The 20,540-nt window shown below is 42.8% G+C and overlaps 1 protein-coding gene and 1 long non-coding RNA gene across 5 annotated transcripts in view; one reads left to right on the top strand and one right to left on the bottom strand.

The window, feature by feature from the left end:
* ARHGEF3 (Rho guanine nucleotide exchange factor 3) overlaps nucleotides 1-20,540 on the bottom strand; it is a 305,569-nt gene that overhangs the window by 144,881 nt on the left and 140,148 nt on the right. The gene's annotated exons all lie outside the window — the stretch shown is intronic.
* Nucleotides 666-2,400, top strand: LOC128775624 (uncharacterized). The gene is made up of 2 exons (XR_008420491.1): nucleotides 666-748; nucleotides 2,175-2,400. It is a non-coding gene; the product is annotated as an uncharacterized LOC128775624 (long non-coding RNA).

Genomic DNA, 20,540 nt, shown 5'->3' on the forward strand with positions numbered 1-20,540 from the left:
CTCTTCCTCCTCCTCTATCATACCCTGAGCAGGAAAGACAGCAAGTGGAAAGCAACCAGAGCCATCCTTGTCTGTCTTACTACAATTGTCCTAGTATTTCTTCAAATCAGTTCAAGGAAGATTTGTTGAACATCTATCATGAGCCTGGCCCTGCTTTTGCTTCTGGGACTGCAAAGACCAGCAGCAGCAGAGAGTGAGTTCCTTAACTCACATTCTTTCAGGAGGGACAGACCCTGAAGGAATTAACTAGAATGTAGAAAAATCCAAACATCCTAGGAAGGTCACTTCACTTTTCTGAGTTACCTCTTCTCAACTCTTAAGGTGGGAGTGATGATATTAGCTTCTACTCTCAAAGGGAGAGGAGTAAATATGGTAACGCATTTTAGAGCTTAGCAGAGTGCCTGGTACACAGTGGGTGCTCAAAACATGGCTTAGAAGACTCTGCAAGCACAGTGAGGAATAATTAGTTTAGCGTCGGTGGGGGTTGGAGAGGTCTTCTCAGAGAAGAAGGTGTTTGCATAGGCCAAAGTTATTGGGAGGGGACTAGGGCCTCTTGTTCCATAGCCAGCCGCCTAGATCTTTAGAACCCCACAGGTGCACATAGTTCTATCCAGAGAAATGGAGTTCTAGATCTTACATATTATTCCATCTGAGCAGTGGAATGATTTAGAGATGAAGGCCAGGAACCAGGATACCAAATCAGCCATCTGGGATGGTGCTCAAGAATCTGCATTAACAAACTCACCAGGTGATTTTTAGGGGGTCAGATACTCTATTCAGGGGCTTTGAGGGGAGCCTTGAAAAAAAGGGGAGAGCCACGTGCCATTTTGAGAATGCTTCATGTTGGTATAGGGACCTGACCCTTATGATTCATCATCTAGTTACAATTAAAAGCAGCACTGTGGTGTCAGTGAAGCCAATTCACTGCTTAATATTTACAAGGTGACTTTTTGAGGCAAGTACAGCAAAGGATAATTTCCATTCTAGGATAAATAAACTGAAGTCAGGGGAGATAAACAATTTGTTCAAAGTAACGTGGCTAGGGTGTAACACTCTGAATCCAGGATTCTAATTTCTGGGGCAAAACCCTTTACACATATCACTGAAAGCATGCTTGGCAAATAGGTTACAACTCATTTACTACCCGGAACGTCTGGTTTTCTCTGCCTGGAGCTGTATTGAGAAGCAGTACACAGCACAGCAAAATGGGACAATGCTGCAATCAATCAGTAACATGTGCTGGGGTGTAAGAGAGGGGACAGCTGCTACCCAGGATAGTCTGTGCCCTTCCTGAGTCTGGCTTCTCTTGCGTTGAGAGGCCACAGTGTTATATACCTGGGCGTTTGGGAAATGCCATGAGGGGCAGAGGCTCTGGGATGTTGTCTATGAGATGAATAATGCCTACCAGGTAGGGTTGTTGCTAGGATCATAGATGATATGCATATGGAGGCAGGAACGAGACCTGACACACAGTAGGCACACAATAAATAGCAGCTCCTGTCACGTGTTACCCAAACTGCAAGCCACACAGATATATGCTGCTACCCAATAATGTCAAGTTATAGAATTTCATGGTGCTACAATTCCAGTCTTAGAGCTCAACAATTTTGTCAATGCAACATGTTAATGGTAGCCTGTTATCTCAAGAAGCCCATCCTGGTGAAGGAGAGGGGATAAGAAGACGGGGTTTTTTTTAATGTTTATTTTTGAGAGAGAAATAGAGAGAGTGTGCATATGAGCCAGGGCTGGGGAGAGAGAGAGAGGGAAAGAGAGAATCCCGAGCAGGCTCTGTGCTATCAGTGCAGAGCCCAACTCAGGGATTGAACCCACAAACCGTGAGATCATGACCTGAGCCAAAATCAAGAGTCAGATGCTTACCCAACTGAGCCACCCAGGCACTCCAAGAGTTTTTTCCCTCAGAGGCACATAGCTCTCTCCAGACCAACTCAACAATTACCCAGGGCTGGAACCCAGTTTCCAGAGCACCCCTAACCTCCGACACTTCATGTGCTCCAAGTGTCAAATCCAGAAGATAAACATCCTCTAGTAGCCTTTTTAATTAAGCCATGGCCACTTAATCGGGGATAGAGTGATCTCCTTAAGAAACCCACACATTTATAAAATGAAAGCTGAAGGGTTATCAAAATGGATTTTCTTTTCGATTTCTATTACAGGGGGTGGTGACTGACCACTGCCAGCAACCAAGAAGGAGCCTGATGGTTAAGTTCTGGGCCTGAAGCAAAAACTTCACAAGTGTCGTTTAGCCATCTGTTCACTTGTTTTGTGTTTACTGAGCACTTCTGATGTGCAAAGCCCTGCGGCGGATCTGGGGATACAGCAGTGAATGAGCTAGGCAAGCTCCATGCTCACTAACTGGGAGTAAAAAGAAAACAAAATAATTACAGATTGTGATCTCCGTTGTGAATGAGTCAGATGAAGTGCTGAGACAGACTAGAAAGGGAGACACAGTTTAGAACGATAATTTACTTTTTTAATTTTTTTATGAATATAATTTATTATCAAATTGGCTTCCATACAACACCCACTGCTCATTCCAACAAGTGCCCTCCTCAATGCCCATCACCCATTTTCCCTCTCCCCCACCTCCCCATCCACCGTTAGTTTGTTTTCTGTATTTAATAGTCTCTTGTGGTTTGCCTCCCTCCCTCCCTATTTGTATCTATTTTTTTTCCTCCTTCCCTTCCCCCATTTAATTTAATCTTTTGTTTTCTGGTTTTTGGCTGACCTTCTCATGAGCCATAAGCCCATGAAGGCAGGACTTGGTCTGTCAAGGTCACGTTCCAGAACCTGTTGCAGTACCTGATGCATGGCCCCCACACCCTACGACAGCACTTGATTGTTTTGCAGATGCCCTCAGTCCTGCACCCTTTGAGAAGCTTGTTATCTTCACCAATTACCCAACTCCAACGGGGGCACAGCGGGAGAGAGAGGGGACCAAATGGGCACCCATTCCACCAGACCAGCCAGCCTGATTGACCCACGCGATGAAAGGTGTGCGGGTGACACAGCCCCATGCATGGGTTGCATACCACAACCTAGGAGCTTCTAAATTCCACCCAGGAATTTCTAAACTATTGGAGAGCTGAGCTCATGTCAACGATCTGAAGAACAGTTCATGGGAAATTTAAATCCTGGAGACACAGACAAATGTGTATCTCAGAAAGCAGAGGGTGTTATCTCCATTTTACAGAGGAGGAGATGGAGGTTCAGAGAGGGGCAGGGATTTGCCCAAAGTTCTATAATTAGCAAGAGGCAGAGCCTGGATTCATCAGGCTCCAGGCTATGTGTTTCCCCACTACACTGTCCTGTCCCAGAGTCTGGAAGGGCACATCGTACAGAGATGGAGTAAGGAAGTGTTGCACATGAGGAGTTGGGGAGGAAACACCTTTATAACTTATTCTATTAAAGGACTGGCCTTGAAGACAGTACACCTAGATAACATTTTGTGGTCCTTTATAGTTTTAGAAGCTATCACTGCCTGCCACCAGGTAGGCTAGGGCTGAGTCAAGCCACCATTTTACTTTCCCTGTGCATCAGAAACAAAGGGCAGCTTACCTGTGGGGGAGGGGAGGTTCCTAGGCTGGAAGGACACTGAGCAAACTGTCTGCATTTACACACTTGGCCCTGCATGTTCTCATCAGCCAATTGGAGGAGCCATGGACCCACCCTGTTATTCTTGTTCAATTTACTGAAGCGAATGCAGAGTCTACTTCCCTTTCAACCATGAAAACAGAGCGCCTTGGGTGCTATAGTTTGCGCTGATTTGCGTACATAACTTTAAACCCCAGTGCCCTGTGCAGTAGGTCAATGAATAATTTCTGAATGAGTGACTAAACGAAAGAATGAATAAAGGAGGCCAGTGTTTTTGAGGTGACGCCCTTCCCTTCCGCTAACCACCTGGCTGCCAAAATTAAATCAAAACCTCAAAAGCAAAGATCACTGAAAGCTGACATTCTTCAACCTCAGATTTCCTTGGAGACACAAAACCTGCAAGTTTAAGCTACAACTCTTGCTTTCCAAATAAGAAAGGTTTTTTTTCCCTTACCAATGGAGGCATTTATTTTTCTTAAAATACATAGAGATGTTAAATCATGGCTGTTCAAACATTGGTCTAAGTGGGATATGGGTGACTTCCACTCCCCCTATGAGAAGGAATGTCAGATCTGTTCAAGGGTGAGGGACTCCCATGACCAGGGCATCTATCCAGGCACTGCCCTCAGCAATGGCACAGGGATTCATTCTTTAGGAGCAAGGAATCAAAGTATAAGAATACCTCAACTGAAGGGGAACAGCCAGCTTGAACCAAATCATAAGTGAACTTAATGGGCACTTGAACCCTTTGAACACCTAGGCACCTATCTAGGGCAGGCAGGAAAGGCAATTACAGAGGGGAATTTATAAGAACAAAGGGGCTGAATATACTATCTGGTTCCTTAGACCTGCAGGTTACATATTTGATGAGATACTTTCTAGAGGTGCTTGGGTGCTAGAAAAACTCTCTCATGTTTCTCGAATCAAAAGAAACAAACAGGGGCGCCTGGGTGGCTCAGTCGGTTAAGCGTCCGACTTCGGCTCAGGTCATGATCTCGCGGTCCATGAGTTCGAGCCCCGTGTTGGGCTCTGTGCTGACAGCCCAGAGTCTGGAGCCTGTTTCAGATTCTGTGTCTCCCTCTCTCTCTGACCCTCCCCCATTCATGCTCTGTCTCTCTCTGTCTCAAAAATAAATAAACGTTAAAAAAAATTAAAAAAAAAAAAAAGAAACAAACAAACACAAAGCCCCTTTGTTAATTTGCAACAGAGCAAAGCAAACCTCATATATTCAGATATAAGGTCTGATGGAGATAGGGGTATGTTTGGATGGATCTGAGTGGACTCTGTTTGAGACTCACTACTGGTAACACCATCCTGCTATCTCAACCATAAGTCTTCACCTGTGCTCCTTCCAACCCACTTTCATGAAGCATCTTTGTTCTCCAGGCCACTCAATGGCTCTCTCCTTTAGGCATGGCTACCTTCTAATAGAACAAGGTAGACCACTAAATCTCATGAGTAAATGGTCCATAAACAACTAGTTTTTCTCTGGTGTCCTGGGTAAGGCTCTCTATGGAGAGCACTGACCCTATCCCTGACTGATCAATGTTCAGAAGAACTGGGCCAAGCCTTAATGTCTTATCCTTATTGGGCTCAGCTCCCATTCTCTCTAGACTCAAATCTTGAGATCTTTGAGGTTTGGAATCTCAGAATCCAAGGAGAATCCAGGTGCTTTCTAATGTTTATTTATTTTTGAGACAGAGAGAGACAGAGCATGAACGGGGGAGGGTCAGAGAGAGGGAGACACAGAATCTGAAGCAGGCTCCAGGCTCTGAGCTTTCAGCACAGAGCCCAACGCGGGGCTCGAACTCATGGACCGCGAGATCACGACCTGAGCCGAAGTCGGATGCTTAACCGACTGAGCCACCCAGGCGCCCCTCCAGGTGCTTTCTAATACACAAGAGGAAGGAAGTGAAAGCTGAAAGTGGGCACCTGCTATGAGCCAAGCACTGTGCTCACAATTTAAAGGACTGTTCCATTTAAGCTACTCTTTAACCCAGTTTAAATAAGAATTGCTGTGTTCATTTTACAGTGAGGGACACTCATGCTCACTCAAGGTCACAAAATTAGTAAATACTAGAGAGGGATTTCTCTCTAGGCCAGCCTAATTCTCAAACCACTGATCTTTCTGCCTTACAATGCTATTTCTCTTTTTATATTGTTTAAAAACAATATGGGGTGCCTGGGTGGCTCAGTCAGTTAAGCATCCAACTTCTGCTCAGGTCATGATCTCATGGTTCATGAGTTTGAGCCCCGCATCAGGCTCTGTGCTGACAGCTCAGAGCCTGGAGCCTGCTTCAGATTCTGTGACTCCCTCTCTCTCTCTCTCTCTCTCTCTCTGCCCCCTCCCCCACTTGTACTCTGTCTCTCTCAAAAATAAACATTAAAAATTTTTAAAAAAACCAACATGTACCTTATTTGAATATATTAAAAATATAAAATATATTTAAACACATTTAAAATAATGCCTTTTAAAAACAATATAAAAGGCTCACAAAGTATTTCCCTACATACCTGAAGGAAATTAAGAGCTTAAATGAGACAGATCTGAGTTCAAAATCCAGCTCCACTATTTGCTATTTGGTGTGATAAACTTACTTCTTTATCCCTTCATTCGCTCAACAATTATTCACTGAGGACCTACAATGGGCCGGGGGCAGTTTCTAGATGTGGGGATCTGTGTCTATAAAACACTTCCATAAGCTTTGATTTCTTCATCATGGGGTTATTTCGAAGATTAAAGGAAATAAAATATTTAGAACAGGGCCCGGCAAATAGCAAAAGATTAAAAAATGGTCATTATTCTTGTTACTGTGGCACTTTCCATTACCACTGTTGTCGCCGCTGTTCTGTTGTTATTTGACATCGTGAGGTGGGCAGGGTGGGTACCAGAGATGGGGATCCTACAGGATGGGGGGAACCTGGCTAGGACGCAGCCTGACCATCCTGGAACTACCCACGGCACACAGGGGTCTAAATGGACGCTCTCCAGATACCTTCAGTCACGTTTCCAGTGTGTTGTCCTTACTCCTCTCACAGAGACAGGGCAAATGCAAGGCCTGACTTCATTTTAAATGGCTGAGATTGAATTGATTAGTGTCGGAACAGCCCTGTTATTTAATCACAGGGCTTTTCTATTTAATAACCAAGTGAGCAGAGCAGCAAAAACACACTGATGGAAGGAGTGCAGCTCCCAACCTGACAGCAAATGGCCCCCGATTAGTCGTTTGTAATTATTAAATTCAAACCAGATCTCAAACCTTTTTTGATTTATCTCTTTGCTGGCAAACAGCTATGGTGGTTTCAGAGGCTTTAATGCCTCCCTTTCATCTGCGCCTTCTTTGGGGAGAGATTAGCAAAAGGATTTTGTGTTCTTGTACTTGCCCTTAGCTGGAGCTTGACTTGCTAAACTCACGTTTGGGCAGGGAACGGATCCACATTCTGTTTTGCTCCTGTCTGAAGCTGCAGGCGTGAGCGAGAGAGGGACCCCTCCTTCATTTTTAATACACTCCTGGGAGTTCCTCCTATTTTTAAAACACCCTTCTCCAACATCCAGCAACCTGATCCTGTTTTCTAGACTCTTCAATGTGCTCATGGGGTAGCAAACCTGGAAATCCTGGTGTTCTCTGAGCTACTAGTGAAGAAACCATAACTAACATGAAATGTAATTTTATGTTCAGATGCCATTAACTATAGTTTGAAAATGCTAAGTTGGCACTGAAGTCAGACTTGGTGGCTTCACACCCAAGTTATGACTTGTATTTGTTGTAGAACCTTAAGCACATCATTTCACCTATTCAAACCTCAGTTTCCTCATCTATAAAATGGGAATACAAAAGTTATCATGAGAGTTAACTAGATCAATGTGGGTAAAGGGCTTAGCACAATGCCTGGCACACAGTAGCTACTCAACTATCAGCGAAATAGTAGCAGAAGCAACTATAGCAGTAACAGCAAGTGAGAGCAGGTGCCAGAGGAAACAAACCATAGAGAAAATACTTAAAATGTATAAAAGTCTACCCACTAACCTGACTTTGGAAAACTAGGAAAAGCCCTGATTGTTGATTTTGGCCATGGAACACCTGGCCTTTAGGCTGTTTGGAAGCAGAGATGAAATCGTCCTGGCCAAGGAAAGGTCCTTCTCTCCCACGGGAAGGAAATCACGTCCAACCGGACAAATGGGAGGAGGGGAGAGCCCTGCTAACCAACTGGCAGCCAGAGTCACTGTCATTCCTCAAACATAGACCACCTTTCCCTCCAAAAACACTCAAGGCCAGGGGAGCAGGAAAGAAGACAGGAAACGTGGTCTACTCAGGGTAGAGAGCTGGTGAGTATATTTTCCAGAGAGATTACCTAGAAAAACTTCATTATGGGCATCAGTTTAACTTGGGAGAAGGGGGTGTTATTCACAAAGATTTTCAACAATAGGATGTGACAGGAAGCACAAAATTGAATTAACCAGAGTGCTTTTTTCTTGGCCTTCTAATAATTACTATAATTATTTTGTGTATATTTTTACTGGCTCTCAGGTGCACTGACTCGGACTAATCACGGTCCTTCGTTCATAACACATTACAATCGCTGATGCTTCCCTGGCCCTCTTTTATGTGTTCATTCATTTACTTTTAACAGCATAATGAACTCTCATTTATTAAAATTCTTTGCATATGCAACGGTTTGAAGCCCTTATCAACAAAAAAGTTATTTGTATGGTTTAGGGAATGTCTAAACAATTGCTTAATTTCTAGATAATTACTCTATGTAACCAATCAACTTCAATAATCCAACTGCACAATTCAGAGTCAAACGTGTTTGTGGTCCACAGTAATACTGGGAACGTGATTTTACAAGGAGAGTTCTCAGATCTTTACTCATTTTGTGTTCCTGCCTTTTCCTATCTAGAAAGATCCCGGTGCTGGTGATGCCTTATCAGCCACAGCACCCCATGCATTCCTAAGTAGGTCCTTAAATGCTAACAGGCAGGCATTTAACCATAGGGAGAGCAAGGCTTCCTTTGGTTCCCTGGTGTCTGGACCATCTACTCCTGGAGGCACCTTGCCACACAAAGCAGAGGTGAATACTGGCTGCACCTGCTGAGACGCATTGTAAATCCTGACAACTCATCAAGACAGTCCTTTAAATAGAGAAAAGGTTCCCTGGCAGAACCATTAGGTACTGGCTATCAGATTAGAACTCACAACTTGAGTTGCTGAAGTTTAGGGTTTTTTATGGCATATTCTGGCTGCTCTTCCTTTTCATTCCTCCTTCCCTTTGCTGGGTTTATAATGACAACCGTCTATTAAGAATCCACTGCAGGACACCTGGGTGGCTCAGTCGGTTAAGTGTCCAACTTCAGCTCAGGTCCTGATCTTGCGGTTTGTGAGTCTGGGTCCCGTGTTGGACTCTGTGCTGACAGCTCAGAGCCTGGAGCCTGCTTCAGATTCTGTGTCTCCCTCTCTCTCTGCTCCTCCCCCACTCATGCTCTGTCTCTGTGTCTCAAAAATAAATAAAAACATTAAAAAATTTTTTAAAAAGGATCCACTGCATGCTGGGTACTTTCCACATGTGACATCCAATCTTTACAGCTGTATACACACACAAAAATAATTACACCTGAGGAAACTGAGACTTAAAGAGTTTAAGTGGCTCATTGAAGGTGCTCTGTAAGTGCACAAAACAAAAAAATTTTATGTCAGATCTGGCTGTGTAGCCAGTCCTGCTGGTCCACATCCCTAGGCAACCACTATTCCCTTACGTAACTGGGCTTTCTACTGGCCAGAAATGCTAGGGATTTAATGCCATCAGGAGCAGCCCTCAACCTGTGATCAGGAGTTAGTAGGCAAATAGCCCAGCTTCCTACAGTTTGTGGGGACAACTCTGAGATATGGTCTCAATCTTGACCGTACACTGGAACCACCAAGGGAGTTTAAAAAACTCTCATGCCTGGCTCCCATTATCCAGGGATTCTGAACATCAGGAGTTTCAAAAGCTCCCCAGGTGATTCTAATGTGCAGCAAAGTTTGAGAACCACTGTCCTATGTAGTGTCCCAGCAGTCCCCAGCAGGATTGAAACCCAGCTGCCCACAGAGCTAACCTGTTCATGATTACGTCCTGTATCAGCTTCCTTCCCTTCCCTGTCTCTTCCCTGTTTCGTCAGCAGTGCTTCTGGGGATTATTTCCCAAATAAACCACTTGCACTTGTATTTGGGTCTGTTTCTGTGGGACTGAGCCAAAGATAAGCTGAATATAGCCCGGTGCCTCTAACACTGGAAGTGTACTAGGAGGCAGGTGAAGCCACAGAATAAACACAGTCCATCAACTTGACTTTGCAGGAAGCCATGCCAGCCATTATTTGTATGCTTCAACAAGAACGGAACGTCAATTTACATGAGATTTTAAAGATAAGTCTGGGAAGAAATTTAAAATCAAGTGACCTTCACATTGATCTTCCCTTGTACAAGACACACAAAGGGCTGAGTCTGCTTCCTCTCTGATCAGAGGTTGGGAAGTGTCCAGAAGTCAGAGAGAGTCACAGCTCCTCCTTCTCCTGACTTCATGGTCCACCCACAGTTCTCCTCTGGCAAAAGGTCCTGGCAAGACTCTATCAGGGAGCTGCCTTCATTTGATTACAAATTAGAGACCAAACTGCTTTAAGTATAAGCCCTTACTGCTAACAAGGACAACCCCAATGTTACTTTTTTTTTTTGTATCTCTATTCACCAGGTGAAGTTCGTTCTTGCATGGAGAGATTAGACCTGCAGATTTTCAATTAAGGTGAGAAACAACAACACAAATAGGCATTTAATTACAGTCTTAGAATGGAAGCCTGGTTTGATTCTTGGTCTCCATGATTGGTGGGAACACTGGAGACTTATAATCAGGAGCCTTAGAAGTGTGGAGGCAGGTGTCAACAAAATCATTTAACCTGTCCTTATATACTGCAGGCAAAAGTGTGAGCTTATATAAGTGAACTTTCTGGAAGATGCTCTGATAATACCAATAAAATGACTAATAGGAACAACCGTGGGGAAACCATGGATATACTTTGACCAAGACCTGTGCAGAAGGGTGTTTACTGTAGCACTGTTTATAATAGCAAGACACTGGAAACAAAATGTCCACCAAAACAGACTGGCTAAGTAAAACTAGTCTATCCATATAATGAGACATACCATGCTATTAGAAAGAATAGTGTAGAGCCACCCAGTGTATGGAAAGACCTCCAGGATATATTGAGTTACCAAAATAATAATAATAGAATAATAATAATAAACAGTATGCACAGCCTGTTTCCTGCTATGTCAAATTCTTAAAATTAAAGGAGAAAAAGTACAAAGGCGCCTGGGTTGCTCAGTCGGTTAAGCGTCCAACTCTTGATTTCGGCTCAAGTCATGATCTCACAGTTCATGGGATAAAGCTGCACATCAGGCTCTGTGCTGACCCTGTGGGGCCTGCTTGGGATTCTCTCTCTCTCCCTCTCTCTCTGTCCTTCCCCCACTCATGCTCACTCTCTCTCTCAAAATAAATAAACATTAAAAAAAGAAAACAGAAAAAGTACATACTCTCATATACATACATACACCCTGATATATGTATTAAGTTTTTCCTGTAAGGAAGCACATGAAACTGGGGACAAGCCTAGGGTAGGAAGAAGACTATCGCTTTTTATTTGGTGCTTTCTTGTACTTATGTACCCTAAGCATGTATATATGTCATTTTATTAATGCCATTATAGATTATGTGGGTACTGGAACAACTGTCCTTTTGTTTGGTGGTGGCTATTTCCTTTATGTGTCTCTGTGCTAAAAAGAAAGATGATACATCTAAAACCATTTTTTTAAAAAACAGATACATGTAGGTAGGTTGGACTTGGAGGCATCAGAACAAATTCATGGTTATACACACACATTTGTGTTTTTCCCTACCTCTATCTACTGAGAGGTATAAAAGCAGTGGCACCCTAGGAGCTATAAACACACCCAGGGCCCAGATCTTATTTTTAAACTGCCATTATCCACTAAAAGGACCCAGGGCTCCTTGGAGAAAAGGCTAATTCCAGGGCTAGGGCAGGGAAAATACAAGATGATCCTGGTAATCTTTTTGTATAAAGAAGTAATGAGGGGTGCCTGGGTGGCTCAGTCTGTTAAGCGTCTGACTCTTGATTTCAGTTCAGGTCATGATCTCATGGTTCGTGGTTTTGAGCCCCACATCAGGCTCTGCACTGACTGTGTGGAGCCTGCTTGGGATTCTCTCTCTCCCTCTCTCTGTGCCCCTCTTCTGCTCACTCTCTCTCTGTGTCTCAAAATAAATGAACTTAAAAAAAATAAAAGAGGGGCACCTGGGTGGCTCAGTCTGTTAAGTGTCCGACTTCAGCTCAGGTCATGATCTTGTGGTCCATGGGTTCAAGCTCCACATTTGGCTCTGTGCTGACAGCTCAGAGCTTGGAGCCTGCTTCAGATTCTGTGTCTCCCTCTCTGTGCTCCTCCCCCGCTCGCACTCTGTCTCTCTTTCTCTCTCTCAAACGTAAAAATAAACATTAAGAAAATAAAAAAAGAAATAAAAGAAGAAGAAAATGTATAGTTTTTAAAAAATAATTAAAAAAAAAAGAAGTAATGAAATGTTCTAAGAACAAGGGATAGAATCACCAGCTTATAGGGCTCTCCCCAGCCACATCTGAGACAATGAGTATCAAATGAATGATAGTTAGCAATGGGCCAGAACTCACCGAAAAAACTAGGAATCCATGAACCCCTGCTGACATAAACAATTGAATGAACAAATGGCGGAGAAGGGAAATCTTTTCTGTTAGAACACTAACAAATAAACAGAGATGGGATGATGGAGTTTAGCATCAATAGATGCTAAAACTAAGTAGGTTAACATTTCATGACAAATAGGACTGCCATAGTTTTGATTTACTTGTTACTTAAAAAGGGAAAGACCATAACTTTACAATGGAGAAACTTACAAGATGCCACCTGAACTAAGTAATCAAAGCTAATGTCACCAATACTGATATAAAAACTGATATCCTGAATCCTCTGATATGACACACTGAGAAAAACACCGTATCAGTCCTGTAAATATTCCTATGAAAAATGCACAGCCTAAAAAAAGTATTCTCCTATCACTCTAGATATTTTTTAAATGTGTAATCTGAATCTAAACACATGAAGAAATATTTAATAAACCCACATTGAGGGAAACCATACAACATAAGTGGCCTCTACTCTTTAAAACTCTCAAAATCAAGAAATACCAAGAAATCCCGGGGAACTGTTCTAGATTAAAGGAAGCTAAAGAATACATGACAATAAATGCAATGCATGACCCTAAACTGGATTCCAGACCAGGAAAAAAATAGCTATAAAACACTGTAACAGTTGGCAAATTTTAAAAATGAATAAATGATGGGAATGCAAGCTGGTGCAGCCACTCTGGAAAACAGCATGGAGGTGCCTCAAAAAACTAAAAATAGAACTACCCTACGACCCAGCAATTGCACTACTAGGCATTTATCCAAGGGATACAGGTGTGCTGTTTCGAAGGGACATATGCACCCCCATCTTTATAGCAGTACTATCAACAATAGCCAAAGTATGGAAAGAGCCCAAATGTCCATCGAGGGATGAATGGATAAAGAAGATGTGGTATATATGTACACACACACACACACACACACACACACACACACACTGGAGTATTACTCGGCAATCAAAAAGAATGAAATCTTGCCATTTGCAACTATGTGGATGGAACTGGAGGGTATTATGCTGAGTGAAATTAGTCAGTCAGAGAAAGACAAAAATCATATGACTTCACTCATCTGACGACTTTAAGAGACAAAACAGATGAACATAAAGGAAGGGAAACAAAAATAATATAAAAATGGAGGGGGACAAAACAGAAGAGACTCATAAATACAGAGAACAAACTGAGGGTTACGGGAGGGGTTGTGGGAGGGGGGGATGGGCTAAATGGGTAAGAAGCACTAAGGAATCTACTCCTGAAATCATTACTGCACTATATGCTAATTTGGATGTAAATTTAAAAAATAAAAATAAAAAGCATTTAAAAAATGAATGAATCAGTTAACATATTCTGTCAATATTAAATTTCCTGCTTTTGATAATTATATGGTATGTGAGGATGCTCTTGTTCTTACACTGAAGTATTCAAGGCCCAAGGGACATAATGTCTGTAACTCATTCTCAAATAGGAAGAGAAAAATAATTCATATTTATAGGTTATATAAATGTTTACTATATATGTGTGTGTGTGTGTGTGTGTATTCTCCACTATTCATATATGGTGTATACATATATATAGTATATACTACACATACATACATATATATATACATACATATATATACATACATATACATACATATATATATACAGAGATACACAGAGACAGAGAGACAAAGAAAGAGAAATAAAGCAAATGTAAATAACAACTGTAAATAAACAATGAATCTGGGTAAAGTATCTTACTCTAGACACCCAACTTTTCTCTAAGTTTGAAATTATATTAAAGTTGCCAAAAACAAAACAAAATAAATTCACAAATAACGTACACACTCCTCCCCTCCCCAAGCAAAATACATGCCATGTCCATTTGTTCCTCTTTGGGGCATCAGATATCCATGCACTGCCCAACTCCAGTGGGGATCGGACCCTCTGGGCTCAGCTCTGCAGTATCTGTTAACCCTTGGTGGCCAAGGGCCTAGAGCTCCTGCAGGTGCAGAGTCCATCCAGGCACTCCAGCAGACCTTGCTTGGGTTTTAGCTGGGATATAATTTCTTAGGCCCGAGAAGAATATAATTTAAGAATTACTTAATCAAGAGTAGCTCTCTTCCTTTTTTTATTTTTATTTTTTTTTAACGTTTATTTATTTTTGAGACAGAGAGAGACAGAGCATGAATGGGGGAGGGTCAGAGAGAGAGAGGGAGACACAGAATCCGAAACAGGCTTCAGAATCTGAGCTGTCAGCACAGAGCCCGACGCGGGGCTTGAACTCACGAACTGCGAGATCATGACCTGAGCCGAAGTCGGACGCTTAACGGACTGAGCCACCCAGGAGCCCCAAGAGTAGCTCTTTTCCAAACAAACTGGAATTTTCACAAGAAGACGTTTATCCTTAAATTTTTCAGTAGGAAAGAAACAACTGTGAGGAAAATAACTGTGTAATAGTTATTATCCTTTCCCTGCAAATAAGGTATTTGAATATGCTAACAACCTCTCTTAACATAGCTCCTCTGATTGGTGTCTCAGGAGGCGACTGGAGCCTCAGGAGAAGCCACAGACAGTCCATGTGGCAAAGACTTCTCATCCAGTCCACCTAGAGTTCATTAGCTCCAGTTTTCAGAGGAGTCTTGACCAACTTGAGAATAATGCTCTTGGCAAAAGCCTGCAGAAAAGCCATCAGGACGGTAATGTGAAAGTGAGCCACCACTTCTGATGGGATATCTGGAAAGATGTCAACTGTGATTAGAAGGACATTTTCCTTCTGCAGCTGTCTCTGAAAGTGGAGGAGGACCTCATCACAATGCCAAATTACGTGAGGCGGGCAAACACCAGGGACACGTAGGTGTCTTCAGAGCACCCCTCCTTCATGGCACGATCATGTCCTGTCAAGTTTTGAGTAAAAAAGCAAAAGCTGTGGTGAGCCACAAATGGGCTGCAGGGGGGGGGGGGGGGGGGGAAGTACTCTGTGCTAAATTTTCTAATCCTGAATTTTTGCTTCAAAGCCTATCCCAGTCACTTTTATCCTGAAGTCTGAAACCAACGTCTGGATTTTGCAAAATCAAAGCATATTTATCCAGCATTTAATCTATTTCCCAGGAAATCAGTGTTTTACTAAGAACAGAATTCTTTCACACCCAGAACTTCCCTGGACATTTCTAAGTCCTAACCCAGCACACAGAAAAGGCTCAACAAATGTTTGTGGACGGATACATGTGAACAAATGAACACACTTGCCCACAAAAAGGCAAATATAAAGCTGTAGAATTAAAAATTTTTTTTCTTTGTTTTCATTTTTTTGGAGGGGAGGAGGAAGGGCAGAAAGAGAGAGACAGAATCTTAAGCAGACTCCACGCTCAGTGCATATCCCAACACAGGGCCTGATCCTACAACCCTGGGATCATGACCTGAGCCGAAATCAAGAGTCAGACACGTAACCAACTGAACCACCCAGGTGCCCCCAAAGCTGTAGAATTTCTCTTCAGGAAAACTAAACACCAAGAAGTGCCATCCATAAAATTTCATTTTTGATCCTCGGGCCCACGGTATTCCTGAATTTTGACAATAGAAACCCAGGAACGACAAGAGACTCACATAAAAGAATTTCACCAAATGGGTTCATTCAGTCAACAAATATTTTGTTGAACACATATTATGTGCGAGGTACTATGCAAGCTAGATACATGCTTAACAAAAGAGATACAGGTCCCTGCCCTCAGAAACAATAGGTCTAACTGGGGACAGGGAGTCGAGTGGGGACAGAGACAATAAACCAGTAAGCAAACAAACGGGCTAGTTTTAGTGTACTAAGAGTTATGAAGAAAGTAAACCAGGGTAATATGAAAATCTGTGAAAGGGGGTAGAGGCAGAGACTCTAGAAAGAGAAGTCAAGGAGGCTTCTTGGAGGACATCTGAGAAGAAACCTAAGCAGAATGTAGATGGGTGAGAAGGAAGAGTTTCTAAACGCCTCTCACCATTAAAGGTTCAAGTTCTTTCCTCTCACATATTCCCAACACAGTCCCTGATGCTTGTTCTAATTGGCCAGTGCCCATGCACATGTGGTGCTCTCATACCTGATGCTCATTCTGATTGGCCAGAACCCATTCATGTGATTTTTTACATGGAAAATCATCATGTCTGATTAATAAGGATGTTATCTCTGGGGTGCCTAGGTGGCTCAGTTGGTTAAGTGTCTGGCTCTTAATTTTGGCTCAGGTCATGATCTCACTGTTCATGAGTTTGAGCTCTGCCTTGGGCTCTGTGCTATTAGCATAGAGACTACTTGGGATTCTGTCTCTCTCTCTCTCTCTCTTTCTTTGTCTCCCTCTCTCCCTCCCTCAAAATAGATAAATCAACTTTAAAAGAAAAATAAGGATGAGATCTGTATTAGGGTAATTTTCCTCAGTTTATTTGAAAAGAAAATGGGGGTGAATAATTTTATTCTTCTTTGTGTTATTTTCAGCCATGAAAAATGTCCTGAATTTCTGAAGACTTAATTCCTCTAAAACTCTGTGTAAAGTCAGGTCTTGGCCCACCTCCTACCTCCAACCCTCATTCTCTCTGCTCTGGGCTCCAGCCTCCTGTAATCTCAGTTCCTCTTCCTCCAAGCTCCCTCATGCCTGGAGTCCTCTCCCCTCCTCCCTTTCTTGCAGTGACCTGCTCATCTTTCAAATGCCAGCCCTGACAAGGGAAGTATTCCAAGATGGTTCTAAACCAGATCAAATCTCCCAGTTATATCCTCTCAGCATCATGTGTTTCTTCTTTGTTGTACTAACCCATCAAAATGTCGCCATTTACTTGTGTGATTCCTTGATTCATATCTGATTCCTCCCTCAGAGCTGAGGTCAATGAGTGCAGAAACCAGATCAAGTTTCACCCACTGCAGCACCTCTAGCACCTTCCACTATGAGGGTAGAGTTTAATGCTATGCTGTCACCATCTTGAAATTCTTAGAAACTTCTTAACAAGGGCCCTGCATTCTCATTCTTCTCTGGACCTCACAAATTATGTAGCCAGTCCTGAGAAAGAAAGAATGTATAGGGACTCTTACGTGATTGGTACTCATTCTGAGGCCACCTTCTGGTTCTGAGGCCACCATCCCTAAAAATCCGAAGCAAGTTTGATGTCCAAGCATCTATTCATTCAAATATCACACAAATATTTATTAGGCAACTCTATTTGCCCACAGAGTGGAGCCCTTCTGAGCACAGAGCCCTGTCTATGAAGCTGGCCCTACTCCTGCCTTCCTCTTGGAGGTCCCAATCCCATGTTACTTACAGATGCTTCTGACTCTTCTGATATATCCTGGGGTATATGCCACCCTGGACTTGACCACTGTCTGGAACAGTCTAGGTTTCATGGGACAGGACCTCCCTGGCATGGGCCCAACCCTGAGGACAAGAAATTCTGTCCCCATTAGAACTTCAGTTCTGCCTTCTTGGCCTGCCTTTTGGTTCAGGCCCACACAGAATCTCTATCATGCAGAAGCACCTTTTTAATCTCCCTAATTTTGAAATCCTGGTTCTCCTCAGGATGTTGTAAAAAGCCTTGCCAGAAAATGGCTCCCTGAGTTTGGCAACACTGCCTGCTGTGTTTCAGCAGGCTTATCTGTGATGCATCTGTAAGTGTTTACCTTGAGTGGCCACAGACCCACAGTGTTGTTCTACTCACTGGATGTCTCCCACTGAAAAATAACTGATAAATGCCACACAATGAATTAAATTTACAGGCAAATTCAGGAGTGCCAAGTCTGTTAGAAAATTATAATACCATCTTGACAGAGGGATAGCAAAAGTGGAGACCGATGTTATTCATCAGAACAGAGTGTCACCAATATGTTAAGGAGAATGCTAGAGAGAGTTGAACACTAAGCATTTCAATAGATTTTTGAATTCAAAGAAAGAAAAGTGATATGTTGACTTATACCATTTGGGTATCTACTGAGGCTAGTATTTCCCAAAGGATAGGTCTGGTGCAACAGTGGTTTGTAAGATCATGTTAGGCAGAATGTTTACTAGCTGTCTTAGTTTGTGTTGCACCCAAAGCAGATCCTGGGCTAAAGATTCAGGTATAAGCTTTTTACATGGGAGGCAATCCCCCAAGAACTGTAGGGAGTGGGGACGTGAGACAGGGAAAGGGGGAAGCCATTTAAAGGGTGTGGAGCCAGCGGGTTACGGTTCCAGCCATGGGCAGCCAGAGTTCAACCCACTGAGGACGGAAAGACCGTGTAGGACATACCTCATAATTTTCCACTGAAGGAGGAGGTGGGGCAAGTATTCCATCCACTAACTCCTGCCTCTCTTTGACGGAGAAGGGATCCTCAGGATGTTAACTCCCCTGGCTGGAAATCCCCTCAAGTAGAAGGGCACAGGAAGTCACAGGTGGGTACAGGGGACTCTGCAGGTGATAAGAGCCGGGGCACTGGGAGAGTCTGCTTTACCCAGATCCAATCACATAATAAGAAAGTCATTATGTTTTCAGTTCACTGTCCAGTTTGAATCCATCAAAGAGAAAGGCTGAGCTTGGGTTACCTCACCTTAGATGCCCACCTAATCCTTACCAACCTCGGTCTTTCTCTTCTGGGTTCAGAGGCTCAGGTAACAGCACCTAGCTAGAATTTAGTTACATTGTTTTGTGTATATTTATTTGTCTTAATAGTTCTATTCTATTTAATGCAAGCATACTGGTTTTCACAATAATATAAACTTTTTTTTGAGGGGGGTAGGAAGCACACACATGCATGCATGAGCCAGGAAGGAGCAGAGAGAAAAGAGAGAGAGAACCCCAAGCAGGTTCCATGCCCAGCATGGAGCTTGAGGGACACAGGGCTCAATCCCACAACCATGAGATCATGACCTGAACCGAAATCAAGAGTCAGACGTTAACAAACTGAGCCACCCAGGTGCCTCTAAACTTTCCATCAAAAATAGAAGAGAAAAAAACTGTTGTTTTGTAGAAAATTACTAAGTATTTTTCAGTGTTAAGGGCTAAGGTAAAAGGTGATCCACAAAGGTTTAGCAAACACTTTCTTTGTGGAAAATCCCCCTTGTAATTGTCACACAAAGTAACCATACCTTGTGTTTTGTTCATGACAAGTACAGAAGAGCAACACTGTGATGCCCTCTGCCTGGGATGACTGCAAGGGGACTCCTTTTTCCCTGTGACTTCTGGAGAGGATCTGTAGTCTTCTGTCTGCCCAGTCATGGATTAAAAATGAAATTCATATCTAATAGGTCTAACTTTAGCCACAGGAAATGGGAGTGCTTGGGACCCAAAGGGTTAGCCATACTTTGTTTGAGGATGGACACATTATCTTTACTGAGCCTTCTTCCTTCCCCTTTTTGGGAGGGGAGGGAGTGGAGGCTAAGGTTTGGGGAATAGGCAGGAAGGGAGGACTGCTGGATCTGTTTCCTGGTCTCCTCTGTGGGAGATTTCTCCCCTCTTGGTTGTCAGTCCTGGCACTCAAATTTATGCTACATTTATTAGGACCAAGCAGTGCCCACTTTTTGGATGTATTATAAAAGATATTTTGATAATGAAAACCACCCAAATGAGGAATTTAAAAACCCTCTATGTTGCAAACATCCAGACACCTTGACAGCAGATATGAAATGCTTCTGTAAAAAAAACAAACAAAACAAAAACAAAAACAAAAAACAAAAAAAGGAAAAAGGCAAAGAAAGAAGGAAAGAAAATTTAAACCTAGTTTTTAAAAACTTGTATTTATCAATTTTCTCTGGCTTTATTACAATGTACACAATTTGCAGAAATCTATTTTATCAGAAGGTGCAGATCACAACTGATGTTATCTTTCTCTTAGGGGGATGCATATGTAGTAAATAGAGCAAATGAGGAATAATTTTTACCTGTTTTTTTTCTTTTTTTTTTTTAATGTTTATTTATTTTGAGGGAGACAGACAGAGAGTGAGTGGGAAAGGGGAAGAGAGAGAGGGAGACACAGATTCTGAAGCAGGCTCCAGGCTCTGAGCTGTCAGCACAGAGCCCAACACAGGGCTCCAACTCATGAACCATGAGATCATGACCTGAGCTGAAGCCAGACACTTAACCGACTGAGCCACCCAGGCACCCCTATCTGGTGGTTTTCCAGTTTTTTAGGTCACCAAACTAGCTATATGACCTCAGGCATTTCACTTTCCCTCTCTGGATATCAGTTTCATTATC

Source organism: Panthera pardus, unplaced genomic scaffold (genome assembly GCF_024362965.1).
Source record: "Panthera pardus isolate Hobbes unplaced genomic scaffold, ASM2436296v1 HiC_scaffold_8, whole genome shotgun sequence".
Classification (NCBI taxonomy): domain Eukaryota; kingdom Metazoa; phylum Chordata; class Mammalia; order Carnivora; family Felidae; genus Panthera; species Panthera pardus.